This window comes from Typopeltis vanoorti, chromosome 11 (genome assembly GCF_054136105.1).
Source record: "Typopeltis vanoorti isolate ZY-2024b chromosome 11, IOZ_Tvanoo_1.0, whole genome shotgun sequence".
Taxonomy (NCBI): domain Eukaryota; kingdom Metazoa; phylum Arthropoda; class Arachnida; order Uropygi; family Thelyphonidae; genus Typopeltis; species Typopeltis vanoorti.
In genome coordinates this window covers 40025700-40042413 of record NC_143559.1, presented here as the reverse complement: position 1 = coordinate 40042413, position 16714 = coordinate 40025700, and the positions used below count along the sequence as shown (strand labels likewise).

The following is a 16714-nucleotide window of genomic DNA, read 5'->3' as shown; positions in this document are numbered from 1 at the left end:
TTTACTGGTTCCACTCTTCTGATGCACATAGCGGCGCTGAACAAATAATTGAAATCATCCTTACTGCAATGAACGCCTTCATAATTCCACTGCACTCCCAAAATTCAACTACTATGCAAGTTTTGATTTTCCAAGTGCCGCGGTCCAAGATGAGCGTCTTGAATATGCTTAATTTTTTAGTCAAAAACCCAACTTTGAACACAATAATTGTAAATAATAATATTGAACAAATAAATAAATTATAAAAGTCTAAATCCAACTTGAAAGGGTCAAATTTAGTACAATGTTCTTAGTCGAGCATTTCAGTTCCTTTCTGTTGGATGCAACCAACGCCGGCGCCTAGTATTTTTCTTGTGCGCGCGATTAATGTTCGGCACCTTTCCAAAAAAGTTTTTTTTTTTTTTTTGAATTAAGTGTGAATAAAACGAACAGGAAATGAAAAACAAATGAAAACCGCTTTACAGTATAATATTACCTACGGATTAGTTCTGCTTATACAATTTTTTTTTACACGGAACTCAACAATTAATCATAAGTTGATTTATGATACATCAAAAAATAAAGAACTATTTTAGGTATATTTTCGTAAATTTTAATAAAAAATTACAGTGGTATAATCGGGTCCAGGATACAATTTCAGAATTTTCGTTTCCGGAAAGATCTGAAGGGGGCCCGAACGGAAGACTATGTACATTCATAATTATATGTACCATTCGTTGTTCGTTTAAACTCTTATCTCATATTTTTTGACATCTTTTAGGCGCCTTTTCTTCTGCGGCGCCTGTGTATATTGCACACTTCGCACACGCCACCAGCCGGGCCTGGATGCAACTTCTGTCCCTTCCCCGTTTCTCTCTCTCTCACACACACACACCCTTCACTACTCATTTGAATCACTTTTTTCATAATATTCTGCGTCTTCCTTTTGCATGTTCTGCAGATATTTTCAATGGCGCTGTTCTGATTTCTTTTTTTTTTTTTTATATGTAGCGGGAATCCACGATTTTTTTTTTTTTTTAACCCATAAGTACATTCGTACCTTTGGCGGGCTAAGGATTTTCTATTTTTATATAGTTCGGAAACCCTGCTCTAGAGACCAATCCACTTCAGACCTCCAGTAAGCTTGGCGGTGGTCTCACACCGAACGATGAATTCATTTCCCACCTAAAGACAATTACAAACGTCCATGGCGGGATTCAAACCCGCAGTAGAAGAGCGAATAAATTGATCACTTAGCCAACCAGGCTGGCAGTTGCCCTCTTCCTTCCTCTGGGTGGCATGTGAAAAAATACGAACAGCTGCTGACTAACATCACATCTATCCACAGTTCAACTTTATATTTACCGAACGAAGTTCTCATCCCCTCTTTCATTCCATAATTTCTGTAATTTGGAACAGCCTTCATATACAACTGTTAGGAAACCTGTTCAGGTGTTTCTTTTTTCTTTCTTTCTTTTTCTCCACACTTGCTCACAGTACTGCTCTATGTTTGATTTCTCGCGCGCGCGCGCGCGTGTGTGTGTGTGGTTATTTATTTATTATTATTATTATTTAAAAAAGTTATTTGTCCTATTTTTTTGTTCGAGTTGTTTAGGTATCTTGCATTGCAGGGAAAAATTAATAATATAATATATAAAAAACACATTCATAATTCTTAATTTGGAAAGTGCCGCCTCTTTGCTTTCCAGAAATGAAAATATTTAACGTTGCAGGACTACGTATGTGTTTTTATTTAGTTAACTAATGCTTCCTAGCTAGTCGCTAATAAACTGATATCAAGAGTAAGTTAATGCTGTTTCATCAATGACAAGTATTGTTTGATATTAATTAACTTTCACTATAGAATTTTCAGCATTAAAAAATGCTGCTCGACATGCGAAAGTTCAATGATAGACTTCAATTATTATTTTTTTTAATATGCAGCATTTTTGTTATGAATATGAACCTCTCCTGAAACGTGGTTCGACCTCATTTTCTTATGATATATTGTTTTTCTTAATTGAATGTTTTATTTATTTATTTTTATATCGATATAACTTATATTGTACATCTTCTCTCTGACTTTTATCAGGCAAGCTTTGTTGAAAGGTTACTTTTATTAATAAATCCTGATTTAAACCATTTATGGAAAACAACAGATCTGTGCTTTCCCAACATGTATTATGAACGACCACACGGAAAGAATTGTTGCGTTTCAATTTTGCACTTTCACCGCATCTTTTATGCTTCGTACTGAACGTCTGAAGTGCCCAGAGAAATGTCACGAAAGGCCATCTGTCATAGAGCGTTGTTTGTCGTTCATTCGAATGTAATGCGCCTGCTACCTACGTATCCCGCACTATTTTGCCGCAGCACACGTCGCATTGATTGCCTGTTATTGTATGCGTGAATGAATCAAATTAATTGCAAAGTTAACGCTGTACAAATGTGCCCACAGTCGACTTTTGAGTTTGGTTTGTAAATACCTAATTTATTTATTTATTCTTTCAGCGTGTATTTTTTGACAGTTCGATGAGCTGTTCAAAAAGAATATTAAAGTATTGAACTATATCATCCTGTGAATATGTTTGTCAAAACAATGGATTACTTGTTTCTGTTGGTAGCTAACTTTCCGTCCAGAAAGGAATAAACAAGCAATGGGAACAACAAGAGGAGGAACTTCGAATTTAAAGCACTTATCAATAATGGCATTTTTAGCAACACGTATGTTTTTTTGTTCAGAATTTACAGCGTAGTTTTTCAGCAGTCGATGTGTTTCATGCCTCACTAATACATGTCACTGTTTAGGGCTAGTGTCCTAATGAATAATATAATAATATATGCGCACACACCCACCATTTTCGTTTAAGTTCATTGGTTTGTCACTGCCAAGGAACTCGAGTTCTTAAAAACCTGCTTAATAGTGTGCCCTTAGAGAATTTTCCCCTTCCCCTGAAAATGCATTTTCTATCCCATCGAAACTTTCTTACATTTTTTTTTGCAAAAATATAAGGATATTTTTTGAGTAGCATCTTAACGCGTGGAACACAAAGCGATCCGCCATATTGCCCAACAACCTAAGTTTACGTTAAAGATCCATAGGTAAATTTATTAGGAACGTTTCTGAGGTAATACAGTTCTTTCTGATGAGGCGCATCATCACGATGTCTTCAAAACTTCATCACATCTGTGATAACTGTTGGTACTCAAATATTGCTGGTTATTTGCGGATGTTCGAAATTTGTTATTTAGACTTCCAAAAATTGGAAAAATTCACAAAGATTGGACTAACGAAGAAATCTGCAGCGAAATGAAAATCTCCATAGAGAAACACGATATCTGGAGATATCGTGTTTCTCTTAGCCAGAAAATGATATCAAAATCATTTTCTGGCTAAGATGACTATGTGGCAGGAATAACTAACTAGTTTGTAATTAATCATAATGAAAAAACGGATATCGTGGGATGCACTGTTTTTTCTGCAGTATGAGAGAGATTTTTATTTGCATTACACCTGCGAAAAATCGTAAACCTAACGTAAATTAGTACCATAGGTGGATTACCGGTTAAATAATCCGGAATTAGCTCTTGAGAGCAAATGAAATTCCTTCCATGTACTTCATGTCTTCTGAATAAGGAGGATGGTGGTATAATACTGGGAGGTGAAAACCATCTTACAACCAAAGACATTTACAAATTCTTTGGGGAGTAAGATTTTTAAAAAAGAAAATACCCGACCATAATAAGATTTGAATAGCGGATTCGAATAAGCGCTATCCACTGGGCCAACCAGGCCAGCAAACTTTGGTGTTGTCCGTCAACAACATCAAAAATCAGAGTGCACAAATTATTACGAACGACATTATTTTTCATTCATTTTATGCTTAGGTTAATGGAAATTTGTGTCCCACAATAACTTTCCATTATGTTGCATGAGGTAATATACACGTGGAAAGATTTTATTTTATTTTTTTGGCCGTCAAATTAGAATCATTGTTCGTAAGACATTTTGTTACTACATTTTTGAACCCACCAACGCATGCCTCCTTTTCAGTTATTTCCAACCATTTGCCTGCTTTATTTGACACCATAATACATTTTTTTGAGCATGACATCTGAAAGACTCGGAAAGCTGTAACAGAGACATGATACATCAGTGTTTCCTGAAGTGGTGGTAAACGTACTCCCAGGGATATGAGGCACTTTTTTTAAAATAGTGATTACTTTTATATTTTTGTCGCCATATTGTCGCAGATAAATGCAAAGTCTATTCTATAATTTTTCAATAACTAAAAAAATAAGAGCGAGAAAATATGTCTCTTGGCATGTATCAACTGAACTCCTTAAGGGCAACTTCTGGGTGACGGCATCATCGCTTTCCAACCGTGTAGTTCGAACTGTTTGCATTAAAAATTTAAATTCAAATAGTTCGAACCACGCGGTCGGAACTCTCCACTAAATTTACTTCATCTTATTAAATTGGTTTTATCATTGAAAATTTAATAATTTTTGTTTCTACCGTATGCATATTGAATTCACATAACTGGCTATTAAAACTTTCACTATTTTGTCCAATGTAGTGTTTTTCAGTATCTCGATATGTGTGCTCCTTTTAAATATTAGTAGCACTAGCGTACCCCCCCCCCCCAGAAAAAAGGTAATATGAGAGATTATAATATTGCATTTAAATGCGAATTATAAAGATATTTATATTTTAACATGTCTTATAATAAGTTACAAACATGTGAAACCACTAAACTCTTCATAAAATATTTTTAGCGCCTAGAATGAAATCCCCTTGCTCACTGAGTTTTTTACTTAACTGGATAGCAGTCCATTTAGGATTTCTCATCCTTTTTGGTGGGATTGCTGATCTAAGAAGCGTAGAGAAAGTTTTCATATCTCCACAAAATAATTTCGCGTTTCTTTTATATTCCACTTTATCTCGAAGTTCAAGATGTTCTTAAATCGTAAGTAAATAGAATGAGTAACTGGGATGGACACGACATTAGAGCTTTGAACAACTTTCAAACATTTTTAGATGAGTTAGTGAAGTATAGTTAATGAGCCTTTGTGCGAAAAATATGGTATAAAGATGTCTCTGAATCAAGCAAGTTTTAGATTCGAGTCTCTGTTCCAGAATTTTTGTGTTCAGAATTCTTTGGCAGGCATCAGTCTCTCTCCATATCGTTTAATTCGCTTTGTGTAAGCTGTTGTATTTCAGTTTCATTGCCTTTATTGACATATTCTGAATCGGATGAAAACAATTAGTAGTAGCGATTCTGCTGTGGAGTTAGGGTTGGCCCATGAGGCCCCAGATCTCATGAGAGAAGATTCAGATGAAATGACTTTTTCCTTCTGGTATTATAGCCTTGCGAGTTGATAATTAAAAAATAGCAATATCCTGTATTACTTTTTGCTCACGTCACACTCTCTTAATGACAAAAGGATAAGACGAGTTGTCCAGATTCTCAACTGTTCAGTGCATTGTGTGAACTCTTCCACATGGATGGATGATATAATGGATGATTTTTTTTATAGTTATATATTTCAACCAAGTGTTGCTGTAGTTTTATTTTTCCCTGATAAAAATATATTTTATACGTATTGCTATTGACTCAGTAAAGGTTTCTCACCCCTATAGCGATATGCGTAAAATTAACTGTGCTCTAAAGTAATGCTTACAAATAACAGTATTCATAGCTTATACCAGCGCTTCCCAAATTGTGGGCCGTAAGTTTTGTTGAGGGGGGGGGGGTGAAATAATGAAAACAAATTTAAAATGTTTTAAGACTAAGTAGATTTTTTTTTTAATCTTAAAAAAAATTACTTGGTCTTTAATTTTTATTATTTTTTTGTTGTTATTTTTTATATTTTAATGGAAAAAATCATACATTGGGGTTGGTTCACAAATTTTGCTTCTTGCGTATTTCGGCGATTAATAAATATTAGTAAATATATGCTTATTCATATAAGTTTCATTTCAAAGGTATTGATAAGAAACACAAAAAAAAAATTACAAACACAAAATATTGAATATAAATTATATTGAATATAAATTGTATTGAATATAAATACAATAAATATTATAATAATATATGTCTATATTACGATTTTTTTTTTTCTCTGAGGGCCGTGAAATATTCTAATTTTTCTAAAGGAGGCCTTGGCATCCATTAGTTTGGGAAGCACTGGTTTATACTAATAAGACTAGCTTGCTGAACTCCGGCGGTACTGTCATGAAGCTACCTAATAGTATATTCTCATGAAAAAGTATGTTATTAAACGAACAGAACAGTGGATGTTATACTGTATATCTGTTGTTTAAGACAGTGCTTCCCAAACTTATGGATGTAGAGGCCCCCCCCTTGGAAAAATTAAAATATTTTACTTCCCCCGTCGAAAAAAAGGGGGTCGCAATCCACAATTTTGGAAGCGTTGGTTTAAGATACAGCCGTGTCGTCTAATGTACCGTAATTGATGTTCAGAGCAGGAGGAAGATAGTAATTTATGTAGATTTAACAGCAGTTGAACTTATTCTTCAGATATCCCACTTTCAGGATAAACGATCTCGACTACCTTCTTGTAATCCATTATAATTTAGATTTATATATATATATATATATATATCGGTTCGTTATTATTTGCTGTAAAATATGTACTGTTAATATTTTTGGCGCTTCCTTGGCTGAGTTGGTAATAGCTTTGCTTAATAAAAGGTGTTTACTTGTGAATTTCGTGTTAAAGATGTTTATTGGACATTATCGTTCTTCGCAGAGTTACTTGCTCTCAGGCTATAGGGCCTCTCTATAGTAAAAAAAATCGATTTTCCACTCGAAAAAAAGTTAGAATACACATAAACATACCATGCCGTCGCTATAGGCATCTTCCTGAGGCATAAGGCTAATAGATAGGAGAAAAATCAGTTTGACTAGTATTCAAAAATCATTTAATACAGCCTATCGTGTTGATGTCACATCATAGCAGCACTTTTCCATCTGGTATTTGTCAGATAACTTTATGGACAATTCGCTTTTGCTTGTAGACAAATACTACGCCCTTCATCGCTTCTAACGCACTAATACGCAGTATCATTTATCTCCTTTTGGTGCTCATATCGAGCTGAATCGCTGTATCCTTCGTAATTCACACCCATACTTATTGACACTGGTGTACTATTTTTGACACCGTAATTTGCTTGTGTCCTTGACGACACTATCATATTGTATAGCAGAATATTCCTATAACCAGGAAAAGTCATAACGATGGAATAATATGCAATGGTACTCTAGCAACATGATGTAGTATTATAATTGACCATGCTTTTATAGTAACGTACGTTACTATAAAAGCATAGTCATATTCGCGTTGCTGAAAAGGCTCCACTATTACAAAAAAAAAAAAACCCTACAATATTCTGACAGTTTACAGTCCTAGTTAAGATTCTGGATATGGCTTTATAAGTATGTCATGCTATCTTAAATTCATTATAATAAACGAAACTTTATTTATAGAAGGATAAGAAAAAAAAAACCTTAAAGGTATAAGTTAGTCATCTGATTGTTTCACAACGTTATGCATTATTTTGCAATTAAGAATACAACACCGTTTTGACTTCAACTAGCGCCTGCCTGGTTGGTCGACTGGTTAGCATCTCCGCTGTCTAGCCAAGAGACTGTGGGTTCGGGTCCTGCCAGGAACATGATGTTTGTGATTGTCATACTAACTGTTTACCAATTTAACTTTAACTGTAAATTTTTATTTACAATAAAAAAGAAATACAATTTATGTGGCGACCCTAAACAAAACTGAAACAAAATCTTCATGAAACATATGACGCTCGATAACTTCCTTTCCGAAAACGCAATAATAATTTGTAACCGACATCAGTCTGCAAGTTAAATGGTATTATATATATATTATATAATATATAATAAAGGCAGATGCTGATGAGAGTGATCCCTAGGGAAGAAAGTCAAACCCTGCTCCCCCACCACCTGACGCTGCACATTTTTTATACTATTCATTAAACAATACTGGTTGTGACCATTCAATTAATTTCACGACCCACTAATGGGTCGTCACCTGCAATTTGAAAAATGCTGATATAGCATATTTTTTGAGCCATAGCATGTGAGCTCAGAAAATATGATTCTGTTCTACCAGGTTTCCAATTCCTGCTTGCTGCACTTGTCTATTGAGATAATGGAATTTAGAATAAAACTTTTAAAACATTGTAGCGACAATGTAATTAAATCACAAATTGCAGTTGCAGTATATATTAAGTTAAAGACTACATTAAAGAAATTATAGTAATTACCAGTATTAGAAGCCGGTGTAAAGTATGTATGTTGATTTACATAGAATAACGAGTGCATCCACATAGTAATCGGTGTGTATTATTTTATATGAATAATTATGGCAACTATACAGTAGTTGATTATAATATGAGAAACGGAGGGAAAAATTTACGTTTGGAATTAATTTTAGTATAAGTTGATACAAGTTCGTATTTCCTCATAAATAAACGTCCAGTTTCTGAAATCATTGATATATAGTAGCTGATGAGACAGGCATGAATATGAACTTTGAAGTAGACGAACTAGAGGTGCTTGGGATATTTAAAAAATCCCAATGTGAATTCTTCCATATTAGGTGGGATTTCGGCGTGTGTGTGTGTTGCATTCACTGCCGGTGCCAGGTTATTTTGCGCCCTAGGCAAAGTTTACAATTGCGCCCCTTATTTCATAAACTAAAATGTCTTTCCGGTTAAATTAATGGGGCTTTTTTTTTTTTTTAATTATTTTGAAAATTCTTGTTCTAATTCATTTACAAAAAAAAAAAAAGTTATAAAATACCGAAATTTAATATTTTAAAATGTTAATGTTTTAAAATATTTATCTTAACTGAATTTTAAACAGCGGTAAGTTCAAATCATTTAGGTAAGGAACAAAAAAGAACCAAGAGTTAAATAGTAAAATAGTGTGATGTGTGAGGGATAAGGAAAAAGAATCGATAACTAAATCATATATCACTATTTAATTTTGATATTTTAGTAAAGTATGAATAAAGCATAGCTTGAAGTTTTGCACCCCTTCATAGCTTGTGCCCTAAGCGGTTGCCTAGTTTGCTTAAATGGTAGCACCAGCCCTGGTTGCATTAATGTGCAAGGGAACTGGCCTTACCATTAACTAGGCTTTTTAATTTAAGTCTCAGCTCAGGTGTAGTTTCAAAAGCATGGAAGGAATGTATGATAGTTCCATTGCATAAATGGCGAGTCAAAAAACAAAGGAAGGTTGAAAATTACAGACCTGTTACTATCTCGAGAGTGGTGGTTAATGTTTTGGAAAAGTCGGTTAAAGCCAGAATTCAAGATTAGGTGGAAAATAATCTGATACTTTTTAGAGGTCATCATGGTTTTGTTAAGGGAAGATCTTGCCTTAGCAATTTATTTTGTTTCTATAACAAAGTAACACTAGAGTTGGATAAAGGTAATGCCTATATTGTTGGATTTCGCAAAAGCATTTGATATGGTGCATTGCGAATCTATTAAGCTAAAACAAATGGAAATGGATACAGGATGGGTGAGGTGGATAAGAGAGTGATTGTGAGACAGGCATCAGAGAGTAGCATATGGTGGAGCAGAGTCCAAAGTCAAAAAATTGACCAGTGGTGTTCCACAAGAGTGATATTCAGTTTGCGATGTTGCTAAGTTGGGAAGATCTATATAGTACATAAAGATGATGTAGCAATCCTGCATAATGATTTAATTCAGCTGTCATTGTGGTCAAAGGATAATGGTTTTTCTTTTAATGTAGCAAAATGTATAAAGTTATTAACTTTGGATTGAAAAACTTTCAGTCTGTGTATTCTATTGGTGAGGTTTCATTACTTGAAATTGATGAAGCTAGGGATCTGTGAGTTACGGTTGATAGGGAACTGAAATGCAGGGGTCATGTTGCAAATTTTTGCAACAATGACCCCTGCAAAAGATTACTTGGATGCTGAAAATCCCTTGTAGGGACAGAAAAATCATCATTCCTCTTTATAAGTCTGACACGTCCACATCTGGACTATTGTGCTCAGATCTGGTCACCTGCATTTCTTGTTGTGAAGGTGATTGAGAGGATTCAGAGGTGAATAACCAAGATGGTTGGGGGGGGTCTGTGGAATGTATTGTACCAAGATAGATCGAATGAAGATTTGTGGCTTACAAAAATTGGCAGAAGGAAGAGAGATGGCATGATAGAAACATTCAAGCTACTGTGAAAGGGTTTTATAGAATGGAGGTAGAGGAACTTTTTGAGTATATGGCAAGTGGTGACAGAACAAGAGCTCGTCATTAGATGTTGAGTAAAGATTCAGTTTTGGATTTTTTTTTTTTTTTTAATCAAGGGTGGTGAATTAGTGGAATGCCTGAGGTGGTTCTCAGTTTGTCAGTGAACCAGTTTAAGGAGAGGTATGATAGGCACTGTGTTAATAATGGTTTCTTATTAACATAGGCACCGTGTTAATAATGGTTAATAATTAGTTTCTTACTTTCATGATGAAATTTTGTTTGCATTGTGGAGGGCGCATGCTGTGAATTATGTTTCTATTTCTCCTACGATGAATCTTTGGACTCCATGGTGATATCTGTTAACAACAATTATATATATATATATATATAGGTCTTTGAACTGATGTTAATGTATTATTTCAAAATAAAAACAATAGGTTTTATTACAGAGCTTTTATTTATTTTTATTGATTGATTGATTCTCAGATAAAGATAAATAAAGATCTGGATTCGCTGAGAGGTTAGCATATCTGCTCTTCAATCAGTAGGTTGCAGGTTCGAATCCCGAAGCTTGGATATGATTGTGGTATGATTTTGGTCTCCACAATAAGCACTAATTTCATTTCACTAAAATTAATACTTATTGTGGAAACCTGAAGTGACTTAAAGTTTTCCAGTGTTTGGTTTCTAGAGTAATGTGTGTGTGTGAAGAGGTATTTCTGGATTACCCAAGGATTAGTGTGCATTGTTTCATTTCTGCATACCAAAAATAATAGAAAATAAAAATCCCTATCCCATGGTCACATAAAAGAAATGTGAAAATAAACTAAGGAAATAATAAAACTGCCACACTTTGCGTGGTTATTTTACATTATTTTCATGTAAAGCAGTGCAGCTTTTTTAAACTACCTTCCATTGTTGAAATGCAGAGTTTTAGTTTTTTTTTTTTTAATTTTTATAGTGAAGCACATGTAAACGCAGATATAAACTAAATATTGTTAATCTTGACTTAGCGACGGTCACTGTCATCGCTATTATTAAAATTATAAAGTTGAACCTATCAATTACTCCATGTTCTTCATTATTTGGTCTAGTTAACGCAAAATCGTGCACCATTTCAAATGGGGAGGGTGTGAACGTTTTTCTAGTAAGAATATTTCTGTTCTGTTGCATAAAAATTGTCATCAGTGGATTTGTACCGCTCATTATTCTGCAATGTGGAACTTTGAGAAGCATTTCTGAATCCTATCTATGCAAGATTGTTGGTCTTCGTAATACATTAATAATAGTACAAGAGGTGGCTAAGGGTTAGATAATGTATAACATATTTTTTAGCCACTTATGCCCCGAGTTAAGCACATAGGCTCCATGGTTTTCTTTCCCCTTTTCCCATATTTTAGTTGGAGGACCAAAACACTTGAAAGTGCAAAATCACGACGGCCTGATATTTTTGGATCCTGTGCAAGATACGAATGTGGGCCTCCAAATTTCTTGAAACCCCTAGAAATTTTGTCAGCCCCCCCCCCCCCCCCCCCCAAAAAAAAAAAAAAACAAAAAAACTATCATTCATATCATGTTTTGAAAAAATAATTTATTAAATCTTTTACATCTTACAACATGCTAAGAATTAAACAGTTTTATCTTGCCGGCCTGGTTGGCCGAGTGGTTAGAGTATCCACTCTCCAGCCAAAAGGCTGTGTGTTCAAATCCCACCCCAGGCATGGGTGTTTGCGACTGTCTGTGAAAATACTAGTGGTGGTGGTGGTTGTGGTAGATGGTGTTAGTGTAGATGATGAAGGAAGTTGCAGCTGTTGGAGTGGTGGAGATGGAGAGTTGTAAAGCAAGTACCCTCCCTCGATGATTCTTTGGACTCCCTGGAGGTGTTAAGTAATAATAATAATAAAAAATCTTGTCTTACTCATTTTTCAAAATGTAAATTTTTATCTATTCCATTTTCATTTGATATAATTGCGACAGATGCAAGGCTGCAGTGTTTCGGGAGAGTGATCACCATGTATTAATCCTCCCTCCCTTGGATTAATATGTTCTATATTAAACCTCACTTTCATTCATGCTGGAATCGTAAGTAGTGTGGCTAGCTGCTAGTACGAACGATGCATCCCAGCTAGACACACACACACAGTGTGCATTGTTTCTTTCTGCATACCAGTGCTACTTATTTGTGTACATACTGCAGTTTTTTTATTATTATTAATTTTTATAGTAATTTGCAGAATATTAAAGAAACATAAAATGCGTAGTTGACATTAAGCATTTTTCTCTTCAAATTTCAAACATTCAAGAGAAGGAAGGAAATGAACTGTGAGTTGAGTTATGATAGGAATTTTTATTTTTATTTTTTTTTTTTTCTCGCATAAAATCAGATGCAAAATGCAAGTTTCATGTCATGATTTTTGTTTATGTAATTCTGTATTGAATGTTTGACTTATTTTATTATAATATACTTATCTGAATGCACTGGCATTTATTTAAAAGACATTTCTATTAGCAAATGTGAATTTTGTGTTATAGTAATCTTTTGTAATTTCATTCTTTATTTTTATCTTTGACTATGTTTTTCTTCTCCTTCCATAAATTTTAGATACTGATTTCAAAGTATATATCAAACACAAATGCTTACATTTGAAAGTCACTGTTAAAATTTCAAATTTGATTCAAAAATCAAACTTATGCATCTTCATGTGTTGAGTGCAAATCACAGTTGGAACCCAGATTATAAACAGTTTCTGTCAGTGTCGCAAGGTATCTTTGTGCTTATATGATAATAGTCTTATCAGAATATTTGCTTCCTGAGCAAAATTCTAATTTGTGCTCCTTGCATCTGAAGGACTCTGATTAGTGTTTAATTTTTATTTAAAAATAATTTCTTAAAAATAATAGTACATTACTATTTGCATGAATTATTGTGCACCTAACTTTGCTGCTCCTAGGAAAGGTGCTCCACTTGTTCAGCTCTGGTCACAACATAGTCTGTAGTAACTTTTTTCATCTGTAGTATAATTAAACATTTGAAGGAATTCTATGCTCCCCCTCCCACCCCCCAACCATCAGAATTATTTTCAGACCAACTCTTTTTGTGAAAGTTTTATGGACACACTGGTCTTAACTTTTTTTTGGCCCAAGATGAGTTAATTGATCTTTATATGATAGAAGGGAGGGGTTTTATCCCACAAGATGAACAAACCACAATATTGGTCTCATATCATACAGTCTTGAATGAAACAGACTGTAATCAAAATTATTTTGGCATAATGATTGAAATTCTATGATTTTTCAGGAAAGAAAATTTATTCTTAGAATAAAGAAGTAAGGATGAAGAAAAATTAAATTTGTAATTATGTAGTAGATATTTTAATTCATTGGGAAGAATTAGAGATATGAGGTTAAGTCATTCATTAAGAGGACATTCTCAACTACACAAAATTTCTCCCGACAGTACAGCAATAAAGTATTTCCACAGGTCAGCTGCTAGTTATTACATAGTAATGCTTCAGAAGACTTCTTGATCAGATAGCAAACAGTCTTGCTGCCACTTAAATCAGATGTGCATGTGTGTGTGGAGGGGGGCATAGAGTAATCATTGTTGGTGCATTTGCTAGGAATTAGGAAGCTTTGTGCACAGGAGACGTGTTTGCCAAGTCTTCTCATCTGCTAGTTTGCTAATGCGAGCCCATACTGTTTAATTTTTCTCTGCTGTCAGTCACGAGAAGGTGTGTTACCTTTCATAGCTGATGTATGGGTTTGCAGTCAATTATCTTTTGAATTTGTGAAAAAGTACACTATCAACAAGGATGAACTCCCACAAGAACTATAGCAAAAATTTTAAAAAAAAAATCAAAAGAAACACAAAAACATAAATAAAAATAAATGGATAAATCCTCCATCTATTTATCCCTCATGTTTGGAAATTGATGAGTAGCCAGTTTCTCCTCTTACTCATCACTGGTAATTGAGTTTACCACTGCTGATAATTTCTGGACATATGGGGGTCTCATGTTCCTAATTCCTGATAAGTATCATTGACTGAAATTGCATGTTTTTTTTTTTTAAGTTTGTGAGGGAGGAGGAGGAGGATTATTACCTGCTCCAAAGATTGACTAATTCAGGAGCCATCTGGGAAGAAAAAAAGAAAAGCAGCAGCAAAGACTTGAAGATCCTTTGATTGACAACTAAAATAAAACCCATAACAATTTGCTGATCTTTGGTCATGAGCTACATAAGCATCTTAATAAACCTTTCCGCATCCACTTCATCAACACTGATGCTTTAAGTGAACTCAGCTTGCTGTTTTCAACTAGCAGCCATAACCACTGTTCTCCTATTCAAAATACACTTTGATTTCTTCAATCACAAGGTTAGTACATATGCATGCATCATAATTTCTTACTCTGTGCCAGATAAAGTCAAACCAAGAATCTACTACTTTTGATCTCTGCTCAAAATGTCTATACCTCATTATGCTGTATTTGCTTGTTGTCTTTATTGCTCTTCAAATTCTAATACAACTTCTTTGAATAACTATCAGTCTTCACTTGAATTTTTTGCAGCGCAAATGCTCACAGTGGAGGGGGGAGGGAATCTTACATAGTGACATATGTAAAAAATGTGTCCATGACCTTTCCTTTTCCAGAAAACATTTTGTTTAAATAAAAACAATGGGACATTACCTTAATCAAAAATTTAAATGAAAAATATTATTTGGAAACTTGCTTGAGTATAATTGTGTTTGAACACAATAATCAATACTCAAACCCAACCATCCATTCTATTTAAATAAAACAGAACTTAAATTATAACACAAAATTTAAATAAAATGTTAAATCATTGTTCAAACTGCTGCATTCACCTCCTTCAGTTTATCCAGTGACAGTTTTATACTACAATTCCCTGAAATGCGAGTTCTGCAATTCAATTTTCAGTTGCTGAGAAGAAAAAAATCCTACGTCAAAGATAGATAAACTCAGGAACTCGAAGGAAGTTGGCCTTGAAAAAGTTTCTCTAGTTGGCAACAAGAATGAAACCTGTACTAGTCTTTTGCTGGTGTCTAGTATTATGGTGGTGTTACCTCAATGCTATATAGTCATGTATATAATATTATTATATACATGACTATAATAATATTAATTATAGTCTATTTAATTAAATATTTTATATTTAATTAAATAATATTAATTAAATATAAAAAAGAAGTCGATATTATTAGCATTCAAGAATGTGTTTTTATAGAAGAAGTAATATATTTCAACTAATTAGCCACAGTTTTTACTGAAGATGGTAAATTAAATATGGAAATAGACAACAGAATAAGCCAAGCTGATATGATTGGAAGACAGTTGCATACATTTATATGGAATAAGACAAATTAGCCAAAACACTAAACTAGCAGTATATAATGTGATGTTCAAACTAGTTTTAGCTTATGGATATAAGAGTTGAGTTAGAAATAAAGCACTTGGTCATCTGTGGCTAAGAAGTCAATATTGTTAGCATTCAAGAATGCATGAGCAAGGCTAATCTAAGGTGGTATGTATAGTCACTTAAACAGAATGAGAATGGAAAGATTAGCAAAACAGATGTTTGATGCCAAGATGGCAAGAAAAGACCCAAAGGATGACCAAGATATAGGTAGATTGATTCAATTAGGAGTGCCTTAAAGAATGAAATGTTAGATATAACAAAATTGGGTGCTTACAAATAACAGACTAATTTGAAAGAAAATTGTTAATGGGCAGTAATAGGTTATTAGTAATAATGTAAATTTAATCATGTGGTACTGTCATAGTAGCCTGTACACCATTTGAGGGTACATATGAGGAAATTGATTATACACTATTGAAAACAAGATTACGTAGAAAGAATAGGAAGAGAATACTCTAGAAATACAAGAATTGGAGAAAGAACAAGTGGCAAAATATATATTAAAAATAATAAAAATCTATGAGAAGTTGGAATTAAAATATAAAATTTGTCTAAAGAGCATGTTGTTGAGTTTAGAGATTTACTACAAACAGAAACAGGGCCTACCACTGGACTTCAATTTCTCCACACTTAGCAGATATATATACATGGAATCATTTGAAAAGACTACCCTTGAAAAATACCACACAGTATCCCAAAGTATGACTTAGGTGTGTCAATGATATTTTCCTTGAAAGTTTATTTTTCACTTGGTTAGAGTATAATAAAATTAGTTTAATCCTTTATCCAAGTGTGAGCAAACAAAGTTTGCACCTGAAAGTATCTTCAGGACTGGGGGTAAGGTGGTACAACACCAGGAAACTCCTTGCAAAGGTGGAGCAAGCTTACATCACTCCTATCTCAGTATCTCCTATAATGCAAAACACATCTCCTTGCGGATATGTCTAATGTTATGCATTAAGGGAAGGGCCACTACCCAGACTAGTTTCGACCTTTATTGAGGTCTCTTCAGTGGGA

The 16714-nt window shown here is 34.0% G+C and overlaps 1 protein-coding gene across 7 annotated transcripts in view; it reads left to right on the top strand.

The window, feature by feature from the left end:
* Positions 1-16714, top strand: part of spri (Src homology 2 domain-containing protein sprint) — a 488442-nt gene that overhangs the window by 191633 nt on the left and 280095 nt on the right. Inside the window, exon 1 of one of the 7 annotated variants that reach the window (XM_090400602.1) lies at positions 1684-1781. The exons of the other annotated variants lie outside the window; for them this stretch is intronic. The gene's annotated coding sequence lies outside the window, so the exon portion shown is untranslated. Of the gene's footprint in view, positions 1-1683; positions 1782-16714 lie in introns of those variants that run through there. 7 annotated transcript variants of the gene reach the window in all.